Genomic DNA, 11360 nt, shown 5'->3' with positions numbered 1-11360 from the left:
TACATATTTTCACTGGAACATTTACCTGAGTCTCATTTTAAAATATTAGTACTTTCAAGCCTCCTTCATTTGGGGATTAATTGTAGTGTGCATTTCCATGCTGTGTTTCATTGGATAAAATCACCTGGGCATCTTTTTCTTTGATTAGTAGAGTTCCATATTTAGAGTACACTCAAATTTAGGATTGTCTCTTATTTTTCTTTTCCCAGACACTGATCACAAAAGAAGTGTCAGCCTAGTGGGAACAAATTACTAACCAATTTTTTTACTTAGACAAGTTAACGTTAATTTCCTTGTTTGTAATACAAGAAATTAGAGGGCAAGTGTCAAGAGAAAATTAACCGCATTTGCTTTCAAATTAAAATCAATATAAACTTGACTGTGTGGCTGCAGAACAGAATGAGTTGACTTGAGGGAGCTTGCTGCCTACTTGATTTATAGCAAGGAACTAAGTCAGTGTTCAGGCTTAATTTATTTGTAGGAGTTTAATTCACTAAGTAATAAAGTGTTGTGTTGCCAGAAATCCCTCTCAAATGAGCCTTTCCTCTTCTCTGCTCCACCCAATCTCTGATTCCAGACCCCCCTCCTTCATGCCAGAAATTATCCAGAGGGAGCAAAGAAAAAGGGGATGGGTAACTACTCTACTCTGCACTCACTCAAGAAGGATATTCTCATCCTGAGTGTTAACAAGGCTTCTCACTTGTCCAGTGGTTAAACATCCCAAACTCTGAGAAATGAGGAGCACATTCTGTAGGAGAACTGCAGTTGCCTTTTATATTACACTTCTGAAATTATGTTTCCTGATCTATATAGTATGAATATCCACAGAACTGAGTATTAGAAACACCCAGTGATCAGGAATCCTCCAAAGGTCTTTATCTTAATGACTAAAATGGCTCTAATCATTAACAAACAAACACTCTGTATTGTGACAGGGTTGGGCCAGATGGCTACAGGAGAGTGATCCTATTGGGATCCAGTTTCCACCCACCCACTGCTAAAGGACCCCCCCCCCCCAGCCTAAGGGGAGGATCCATGTGATAGAAGGCAGATATATTAGCCCCAGATTAAGCAGGTACCTTTTTCCTGGATAAGATAATGGGGGCGGTTCCAGAACAATCAGGAACTTGCTGGAACCAATTAAGACAGGCAGGCTAATCAGGGCACCTGGTTTAAAAAGCACCTCACTTCCGTCAGTGAGGGGTGCACAAGGACTGGGAAGTGAGAGGGTGTGCTGCTGGAGGGCTGAGGAGTACAAACTCTATCTGGCATCAGGAGGAAGGTCCTGTGGTGAGGATAAAGAAGGTGTTGGGAGGAGGCCATGGGGAAGTAACCCAGGGAGTTGTAGCTGTCACACAGGTGTTACAAGAGACACTGTAGACAGCTGTGATCCACAGGGCCCTGGGCTGGAACCTGGAGTAGAGGGTGGGCCCGGGTTCCCCCCTTTCCCCCTCCCCTCCCCCCATATTGGGTACAAGAGGAGTTGACCTAGAATGTGAGGTCCTTGGCCTGTCCCCTGACCCACTAGGTGGATCAGCAGAGACTGTGGGCATTGTTCTCCTCCCTTTTCCCCATGCTGGCCAGCAATGAGGTTAGCTGAGTGAATGGCAGGTTTGAGCCACTAGCAAAAGTGGCCAAACTGAGGGCTGCTGTGAATCTCTGAGGCGAGCAAATCTGCCAATAAGTGCAGGACCCACCCAGGCAGAAGAGGAACTTTGTCACAGTATTAACTTCTCAAACAGAAGCAAGAAATGATTTGCATAGTAGGATATAAAGCTAGTCTTTGGCCTGTTTTAAGTAAGAATTGAAATTTTCCTTCCTGCACATGCTGCCTTTTTATCTTAAGGTGTTAGCTTATAACTGCAAGGAACTCGTCGCTAAAAATCTGAGTTTGACATGTTTTGACCAAGCAATTCTTTACTCTTTCAGACAGGGCTGATGCTCTAGAATAGTGTTACTTAATAAATGTTGTCTTATTGTTTATCCATTTTTCCAATATCAGTCCTCAACTTACACAGTCACCTAGTGGTTATGTATTTCCATATCCTTCAGGACATCCATACCCTGAATTTCTTCTTCTCTTTCCTGTAGAATGAACACATGAAATCCAGAGACGACGTTCTACCCCGTTGCTCCAGCATTAGTATCTAGAACATCATCTGCAATCATTTCTCCATCATTTTTGCTGCTGCCGCTAATGTACTTTACAAAATCTTAACTATTCCAAGGAGATAATACAAGAGCACAGAATGGGTCTATTATAAAATACAGTGTCTAATTCTTTTATACCTCAGGCATACAAACAAGACACTTCAGAAAAGTTACATGGTCATTTTTTCCACGGTGCATGGGAAAAAATGGTGCTTATTTTCTTAAGCGACTCAAGTTGGCATCTTTTGGGAAAGCAGAAACTGATTTGCTGGTCTTTGCCATCCACGTCCATAAAAGAAAAGAGGGTAGTAGCAGGAGCAGGATATTTTCTTGTACCATACCCCAAACCACGAACAGAACGCTAACAAACACCAGAACAATTGTATAGACCCTTTTTACAGGCTACTTTTCAAGGAAATCCACCTTCATTTATTGCAAAGCAGTCCTTCTCTATGGGTCCTTTCGGCTTCTCTGCTGCCATCACACTTACTCTTTTACAGTGCAGCAGTTAGTCTGTACAATTCCCAAACTGGGTTTTCAGATTAAACATTAATTTTGCATTTCCAAAAGATGGACCACAAAGTGTTGACAGACTTGTGCGCTGGTACTATTTTTTTCATAGCTACTAAGATCAGAAGGGACCATTATGATCGTCCAGTCTGAACTCCTGCACAACGCAGGCCACCAAATCTCACCCACCCACTCCTGCGATAAACCTTTCACCTACGTCTGAGCTATTGAAGTCCTCAAATCGTGGTTTAAAGACTTCAAGGAGCAGAGAATCCTCCAGCAAGTGACCCGTGCCCCATGCTACAGAGGAAGGCAAAAAACCCCCAGGGCCTCTTCCAATCTGCCCTGGAGGAAAATTCCTTCCCGACCCCAAATATGGTGATCAGCTGAACCCTGAGCATGTGGGCAAGATTCACCAGCCAGATACCCAGGAAAGAATTCTCTGTAGTAACTCAGATCCCACCCCATCTAACATCCCATCACAGGCCATTGGGCCTATTTAACATGAATATTTAATTGCCAAAACCATGTTATCCCATCATACCATCTCCTCCATAAACGTATCGAGTCTAATCTTGAAGCCAGATAGGTCTTTTGCCCCCACTGCTCCCCTTGGAAGGCTGTTCCAGAACTTCACTCCTCTGATGGTTAGAAACCTTCATCTAATTTCAAGTCTAAACTTCCCAGTGACCAGTTTATATCCATTTGTTCTTGTGTCCACATTGGTGCACAGGAAATCCGTAGGGCCACTTAGATGTATATGTGATGAACACAATGTACTTACAAAGCACAACCTGGCATTCCTTGTTCATGTCTATCAAAGTGTAAATCAGCCTAATGCCCAATTCCTTAAAAGCTGCTGCGGAAAACACACACGTGATGTGATTATTGAGAATAACTAACTTTAATACATGCCCTGTGAAACATCTGCTGTGACAATACCCTGGAAGTCACCTTGCTGATGCTTTTTTCCCCTCCTAATTTACAGTGGATGCAGCCCTGTAAGTTAGCAGCTTGAAGGGAGATCCCAGCTATCACAAGAGCCTGCAGAAGTTGGCCCAGTAAAAGGTCTTACCTCACCCAATTTGTCTGTCTAAGAGGCTGTTGACAATCAACAGCTTAGTATGGACAAAACGATACACTGCTGCTTACTGTAAGTAATGGCAAAAGGAATTGACCTCCAAATAATAAATTAAAACTTATATTCTAGGATGCTTAAATACCCAGTAACACTCCTCCCTACCCACTGGCAGATTCGCCTTATTTTGGGAAGTCTCACTTCACATTTCAAGGATGGAAATCATCCCTGCCCCCCCCCAGTTCTGGTCTCATGCCTTCCAGCTTGACCCAGCTTGTCAGTGCCTTGTGCCTAATTATAACACATCAGTCTGACTCAAAAGAATAATTTTAAATCTACATCCCATCATGTTCCCTTCATTTTAAGACATTCATAGCCAAATTCTCACTACCAGCTACTTACAAGACCTTGAAGTTAATTTAACCTTGAATGGCACGACCCCTTTACCTACAAAGGAGGTTCTATAATAATTTGCAAATTTATGAAAGACTGAAGAGTACCGTTTAGAAGATGTGCCACCCTCTGCAGAAAGCATCATTTTAGTACCACAACGATTTGGTAAACGTTTTCTAATCGGTCCGCTTCAGCAGCTTTCCGAATCCTAGAAATGTTGGGCTGCTGAAGGGAGAGTTTATCAAGTCCAGCCCCCTGTGCTGAGACAGAACCAACCAGATCTAGACCATCCCTACCCTGACAGACGCTTGTTCTTAAAAACCTCCAGTGATGGGGATTTCCAGCCTCTGGGAAGCCTTGTCCAGAGCTTAACTATCCCTATAATCAAAGCGTTTTTCCCTAATATCTCCCTTGCTGCAGATTAAGCCTATTATTTCTTGTCCTAACCTTCAGTGGTCATGGAGAACGATTGATCACTGTCCTCTTTATAACAGCCCTTAACAAATCTGAAGACATAACAGGTTCCCCTGCCCCTCTGTCATCTTCTCCCCAGCCTAAACATGCCCAGCTTTTTAACCACTCCTCATGGGTCAGGTTTTCTAAACAATTTAGAAAAGTTACCTGGTTACTTTTTCCACAATGCATGGAAAAAATGGTGCTTATTGGGTGATGAAATGGTGATAGGTTTTATAAGTCTCCCCACTGTATTTTCCACAGTATGCATCCGATGAAGTGAGCTCTAGCTCACGAAAGCTCATGCTCAAATAAATTGGTTAGTCTCTAAGGTGCCACAAGTCCTCCTTTCCCTTTTGTGGCTCTCCTCTGGACTCTCTCCAGTTTGTCCAAGGCCTTTCCGAAAGTGTGGCGACCCAGCACTCCAGCTGAGGCCTCACCAGTGCCAAACCGAGTGGGGCAGGTGCCTCCTGTGTCTTATATATGACACTCCTGTTAATGCAGCCCAGAACGTTCACCTTTTTCGCAGCTGCATCGCACTGTCCATTCATAGTCATGTGATCCAGCACACCACCCAGATCCTTTCCACCAGCACTGCCGCTAGCCAGTTATGCCCCATTTTGTAGCTGTGAATTTGATTTTTCCTTCCTAAGTAGAGTACTTTGCACTTCTCCATCTAGTTGTCAAATGAACTTAAGCAAATTAATATTATTGACAGTACTCTCTTCCAAAGAAAGTATCGGACATTGTCAAGACAACAGTATCTTATTTTGGAACTAGTAATTGTAACTGACGTTTGAAAGGCCTCATTTCAAACATCTACTATACACCAGGGGTGGGCAACTTGCAGCCCATCAGGGTAATCGGATTGTGGGGTGCGAGACATTTTGCTGACGTTGACCATCCGCAGGCACGGCCCCCCGCAGCTCCCAGTGGCCGCGGTTCGCCGTTCCCGGCCAACGGGAGCTGCAGGAAGCGGTGGCCATCGCTTATGAGTCCTGCTATATAACTTGTTACATTCCAGCCCTAGAAAGGCCAGTATGGTGGTGGCTTATTGACAATAAGCAGCAACTGCTTGTTTCCGGTAAGGCCTGCCAAACCATTAAACCAACCAGTGGAACAGAGGGGTCTGGTGCAAGTCATGGAGAACAGGAGGCTGGGTGGTGAAAGGATGTTCGTACAAATATTCTCCAAGTGCCCAGAAGACATGCCAAAGTAAAACCCAACTGCAGAATGGTTTCTCCTTTTTGTTTCTCTGGAACTCATCATTTTTGCTTGGGGTGTTGTATCGGTGGAGTCTTCTGAAGTGAAGCTGCAGTGATGGCTGCCGGCAGAAACACTGGACTCAGGAGAAGAGGGCTGAGTGACCAGGACCTAGTGGGCATGGAGAGTAAGGAATGATACAGTCTGGGCCAGGCCAAGGGGATTAACTTCAGTTTGGGAACAGAACCCTGCTCTATACCTTCTTGAAGCTGTCATTGAAACTTAAATTCTCGCGTCCTATGGAATCTAACTTAACCCTATGTTTCTGTAACCCTTCTGCCCATCAGAGTTGGCAGCAACAAGGGCCGGGTTCAATATCTAGGGGATTCATTCCAATAACACAATGCAAACCGGCTCGAGCCCCCACCCAGTGACCTGGGACAAATAGATACCACCCCCGCTGGGCACCTCCAAGATGCAATACATCCCCTCTCGCAAACACGTAGTCTGAGTGTAGCAAAAGCCTTTTAATAACAGAGAGAAACAATGTGGCATTATGTTGGGGAAACACCACCAACAGGATTCGTAACACAACCCATGAGCAAAGAACCCACCCCAAGCAAATTGGGGCATGCCCTTTCCCTTTGGTTCTCGAGTCCAGCAACCCAAAATCACCCAAAGTCCCAAAAGTCCAATGACCCAAAAGTCTCTGTCCGTGGTCAGGGCAGCCCCAGAGTTCGAAAGTTTATCTGCAGAGCTTTACCTCCCAACCTGGGTGGAGATGTGGAGGGGAGAGAGGTAAGGGGCACCTTACATGATCTGAAGCTGACCGCCCCACAGCTCCATAGGCCTTCGCTCCGCTCCGCCAGCCGCCCCATGAACTGCTTCGCTTGGCTCCGTGGCCCACAAGCAGCTCCTGCCGTCCCACAAACTGCTCCACCAGCCTGTCCGCAAGGTACTCCAGCCACCCCACAAACTGCTCCACAATAGATCTTCAGGCTCCCCCGCTACTTAACACAACACTCAGTGATTTCAGCTCTTAGTCAGTTCAGCTCTTTGGTGAATTCAGCTTCTAGTAGGGGAGCCTCAGTGCTGGTGCACCATTAGCCCAAAGTGAGCTCAGCAGCTTGTAACTAGACTCCTAATAGAATCAAAATTAGCTCTGATATTCTACAGTGGAAACAGAAGGAAGTGCAATTAGCATGTAAAGCCCTTACCCAGGGGGCCATGCCACCAAGTATTACTACTTGTCCCCAACCTCCCTCAATCCACAAAGCTTTGGAACCCATGATCCTTGCCTAGCGAGTGCTACTTAGTTGATGGTGAGTCTCTCCCTCTTAACAAAAGGCCAAGTACAGTTCCAAGCACAATTCCCATAATCAGGGTAATAACAATTTATTCTTCCTGCCCCAATAACAGAGACACTGGGGATCCCACAGCAGCCAAAGTGACCATTTGGGCAGCTATGGCCTCATTCTAGGCAGGGTGGGTGTGCCTATGCAAATGAGATTGGCCCCTGAAGTTCTTTTCCACAACTTGCCACACCTCACCACCAGATGTCAGGGTGGAGCTCATCCTGACACTGCTTACATTTTTAATAGACTTGTCTTTCTGCTCCTGTCCCCTTCACTGCACGTATCACCCCCAGCTCACCCCATGCTTACCAGCCTTGTCAACTTCAAGGAAAACGAAGTGCTAAAAAAGGACACCGTCCAAATAACGGGACAGATAATCAGTCCAAGCCAAAGGATTCGAGCTTCAGCTTCAGCTGAGGCAGCTAGATACCTAGTAACCATGGGTAAGGACTGAGACTTTCCTCTCTCTATGCATTGTCACGTTCCTGTTTCTGCTGTTTTATATAATATCAGCTGTTGCTACGTGAGATAAATTATTTCCCATTGCCTGGCGGTTTGCATCCCGAGGCTGCCATTCAGCTAACTGAGATCACTGCAGCATGGGAGAACAATTGACAGCTTCTGAAGACAGTATTAATGGTTTCACACAGACAAAAACTGATCATGCCCTGAACGCTTAGGACCATGGTTATGCAGGGTAACTGGTGGAACTGCCAAGCATTTTAGACCTTTATATTTTGCATGAAACAGCTATTAAAGTCCAAGGTTTATCTTCAGCACGATGAAAGGGTAGAACTCAGTAGATTTTATTTAAATGCTGCAAAATCACGACGGACCCGAGGATGAGAACGTCCAGCACGCGGCACTGGTTCCCAGGCGGGAGCAATGGGGACTGGAACTGCCTCCTATGTTCAAAAACCCAACGTGTCCTTTTGGCTCTGACTTTCCATGACCCTGTGGAAGCTCACCTTGCATTTGGGACGGCGAGGAGTACCGATCAGTCCACTCCAGTGCGCACCAACCGCTCGATCCGAGACACTCTCCCAGGCAATGGCCATCTCTGGGGGGCAGTGGGGCTCCCCTCACGCCGCTCCCAGAACTGGCCCGGGGGTGGGGGCAGGGATCTCTGGGCGCCGCTCCTGCCTGCAGGCACCGTCCCCGCAGCTCCCATTGGCCACAGTTCCCCATTCCTAGCCAATGGGAGCTGCAGGGGCGGTGCCTGCAGAGAGGGGCAGCGTGCAGAGCCACATGGCCCCAGCCCACAGGGGTGCACTGGTCCCGTCCGGGAGCGGCATGGGGTCAGGGCAGGCAGGGAGGCCGCCCGAGCCTCCTTGCACCGTCATCCAGGAGTCACCTGAGGGAAGTGCTGCCCGGCCTCCCCGAGCCAGCACCCCATAACGCCTCCTGCACCCCGAACCCCCCTGCCCCAGCCCTGACCCCCCCTCCTCCCCGAGTCAGCACCCCATACCCCCTCCTGTGCCCTGAAACCCCCTGCCCCAGTCCCGACCCCCCTCCTCCCCGAGTCAGCACCCCATACCGCCTCCTGCACCCCTAACCCCCCTGCCCCAGCCCCGACCCCCCCTCCTCCCCGAGTCAGCACCCCATACCGCCTCCTGCACCCCTAACCCCCCTGCCCCAGCCCCGACCCCCCCTCCTCCCCGAGCCAGCACCCCATAACGCCTCCTGCACCCCGAACCCCCCTGCCCCAGCCCTGACCCCCCTCCTCCCCGAGTCAGCACCCCATACCCCCTCCTGTGCCCTGAAACCCCCTGCCCCAGTCCCGACCCCCCTCCTCCCCGAGTCAGCACCCCATACCCCCTCCTGTGCCCTGAAACCCCCTGCCCCAGTCCCGACCCCCCTCCTCCCCGAGTCAGCACCCCATACCGCCTCCTGCACCCCTAACCCCCCTGCCCCAGCCCCGACCCCCCCTCCTCCCCGAGTCAGCACCCCATACCGCCTCCTGCACCCCTAACCCCCCTGCCCCAGCCCCAACCCCCCTCCTCCCCGAGTCAGCACCCCATACCGCCTCCTGCACCCCTAACCCCCCTGCCCCAGCCCCAACCCCCCTCCTCCCCGAGCCAGCACCCCATAACGCCTCCTGCACCCCGAACCCCCCTGCCCCAGCCCCGACCCCCCCTCCTCCCCGAGCCAGCACCCCATAACGCCTCCTGCACCCCGAACTCCCCTGCCCCAGCCCTGACCCCCCCTCCTCCCTGAGTCAGCACCCCATACCCCCTCCTGTGCCCTGAAACCCCCTGCCCCAGTCCCGACCCCCCTCCTCCCCGAGTCAGCACCCCATACCGCCTCCTGCACCCCTAACCCCCCTGCCCCAGCCCCGACCCCCCCTCCTCCCCGAGTCAGCACCCCATACCGCCTCCTGCACCCCTAACCCCCCTGCCCCAGCCCCAACCCCCCTCCTCCCCGAGTCAGCACCCCATACCGCCTCCTGCACCCCTAACCCCCCTGCCCCAGCCCCAACCCCCCTCCTCCCCGAGCCAGCACCCCATAACGCCTCCTGCACCCCGAACCCCCCTGCCCCAGCCCCGACCCCCCCTCCTCCCCGAGTCAGCACCCCATACCCCCTCCTGTGCCCTGAAACCCCCTGCCCCAGCCCCGACCGCCCCCTCTCCAAGCCAGCACCCCATACCCCCTCCTGCGCCCCGAACCCCCCTGCCCCAGCCCCGACCCCCCCTCCCGGAGCCAGCACCCCATACCCCCTCCTGCGCCCCGAACCCCCCTGCCCCAGTCCTGACCCCCGCCTCCAGGAGCCAGCACCCCATGCCCCTTCCTGCGCTCCAAACCCCCCTGCCCCAGCCCCGACCCTCTCCTCCTCCTCCCCAAGCCAGCACCCCATGCCTCCTCCTGCGCCCCGAATCCCCCCGGCCCTGAACCCCTCCTCCTCCTCCCCGACCCAGCACCCCATGCCCCCTCCTGTGCCCCGAACCCCCCTGCCCCGTCCCTGACCCCCGCCTCCTGGAGCCAGCACCCCATACCTCCTCCTGCGCCCCGAACCCCCCTGCCCAAGCCCTGACCCCCGCCTCCCAGAGCCAGCACCCCATACACCCTCCTGCGCCCTGAACCCCCCTGCCCCCCCGACCTCCCTCCCGGAGCCAGCACCCCATGCCCCCTCCTGTGCCCCGAACCCCCCTGCCCCGTCCCTGACCCCCACCTCCCGGAGCCAGCACCCCATACCCGCTCCTTCGCCCTGATCACCCCTCCCTGAGCCAGCACCCCATACCCCCTCCTGCGCCCCGAACTCCTATGCCCTGGCCCCGACCCCCCCTTCTCCCCAAGCCAGCACCCCATACCCCCTCCTGCGCCCCGAGCCCCCCTGCCCTGGCCCTGACCCCCTCCTCATCCTCCCCGAGCCAGCACCCCATGCCCCCTCCTGCGCCCCGAACCCCCCTGCCCCAACCCCGACCCTCCCCTTCCCCGAGCCAGCACGCCATACCCCCTCCTGTGCCCCGAACCCCCTGCCCCAGCCCCGACTCCCCCTCCCAGAGCCAGCACATACCCCCTCCTTCGCCCCGAGCCCCCCGGCCTGTGAGCAGGGCCTTTTCAGCGAAAATAAATGCCCGATGTGTAGTGGCAGGAACTGAAATGAACTTTTCTCCCCATCTCTCACCATTTCCTTTTTGTTCCTCCCCCCCAGAAAAATCCCCTACCCCCCAAAAGTCAAACTCCCCTTCACGCCCAGCTGTCTGTAGCCCGATAAAGGTAGAATATCCAGTGCTGGACTTAGCTAGTGACGTGAACAGTGCTGCAGAACTCAGGTGCTGGCTGTCAGTTTTAAAGGAGAGAGATGCCTAAATGAGGAGAGGGAAATAACTGATGAGGAAGGTCTGGGTTTAAAGGATCAAGAAGCCCTGAAAATCGGGACTGAAGCTCCATTCTGTATCCATGGGAAGGTCAGGGTGGCCAAAGAGATGGCAGTGGTGGGATTCGAACCCACGCCTCCAAAGAGACTGGAGCCTTAATCCAGCGCCTTAGACCGCTCGGCCACACTACCTCCTGTAAGTAAAGATGGCTGCCTGCTCCTCTCCCTATGAGGGCTTGTCTTCACTACCAAATTAGGTCAGCACTGTAGACTGGAGGAGGGACCCCCCCAGCAGCTCAGGGGGGTTCTAGTAACAGAAAGAAAAGGAGGACTTTTGGCACCTTAGAAACTAACCAATTTATTTGAGCATAAGCTTTTGTGAGCTACAGCTCACTTCATC

The 11360-nt window shown here is 51.9% G+C and overlaps 1 non-coding gene across 1 annotated transcript; it reads right to left on the bottom strand.

Annotated features, from left to right (window-relative positions):
- Positions 1–11070: 11070 nt before the first annotated feature.
- Positions 11071–11152, bottom strand: TRNAL-AAG (transfer RNA leucine (anticodon AAG)). The gene has a single exon. It is a non-coding gene; the product is annotated as a tRNA-Leu (tRNA).
- Between the last annotated feature and the right edge of the window lie 208 nt (positions 11153–11360).

This window comes from Lepidochelys kempii, chromosome 28 (assembly GCF_965140265.1).
Source record: "Lepidochelys kempii isolate rLepKem1 chromosome 28, rLepKem1.hap2, whole genome shotgun sequence".
In the NCBI taxonomy this organism is placed as follows: domain Eukaryota; kingdom Metazoa; phylum Chordata; order Testudines; family Cheloniidae; genus Lepidochelys; species Lepidochelys kempii.
This window is presented reverse-complemented; position numbering and strand designations above follow the sequence as displayed.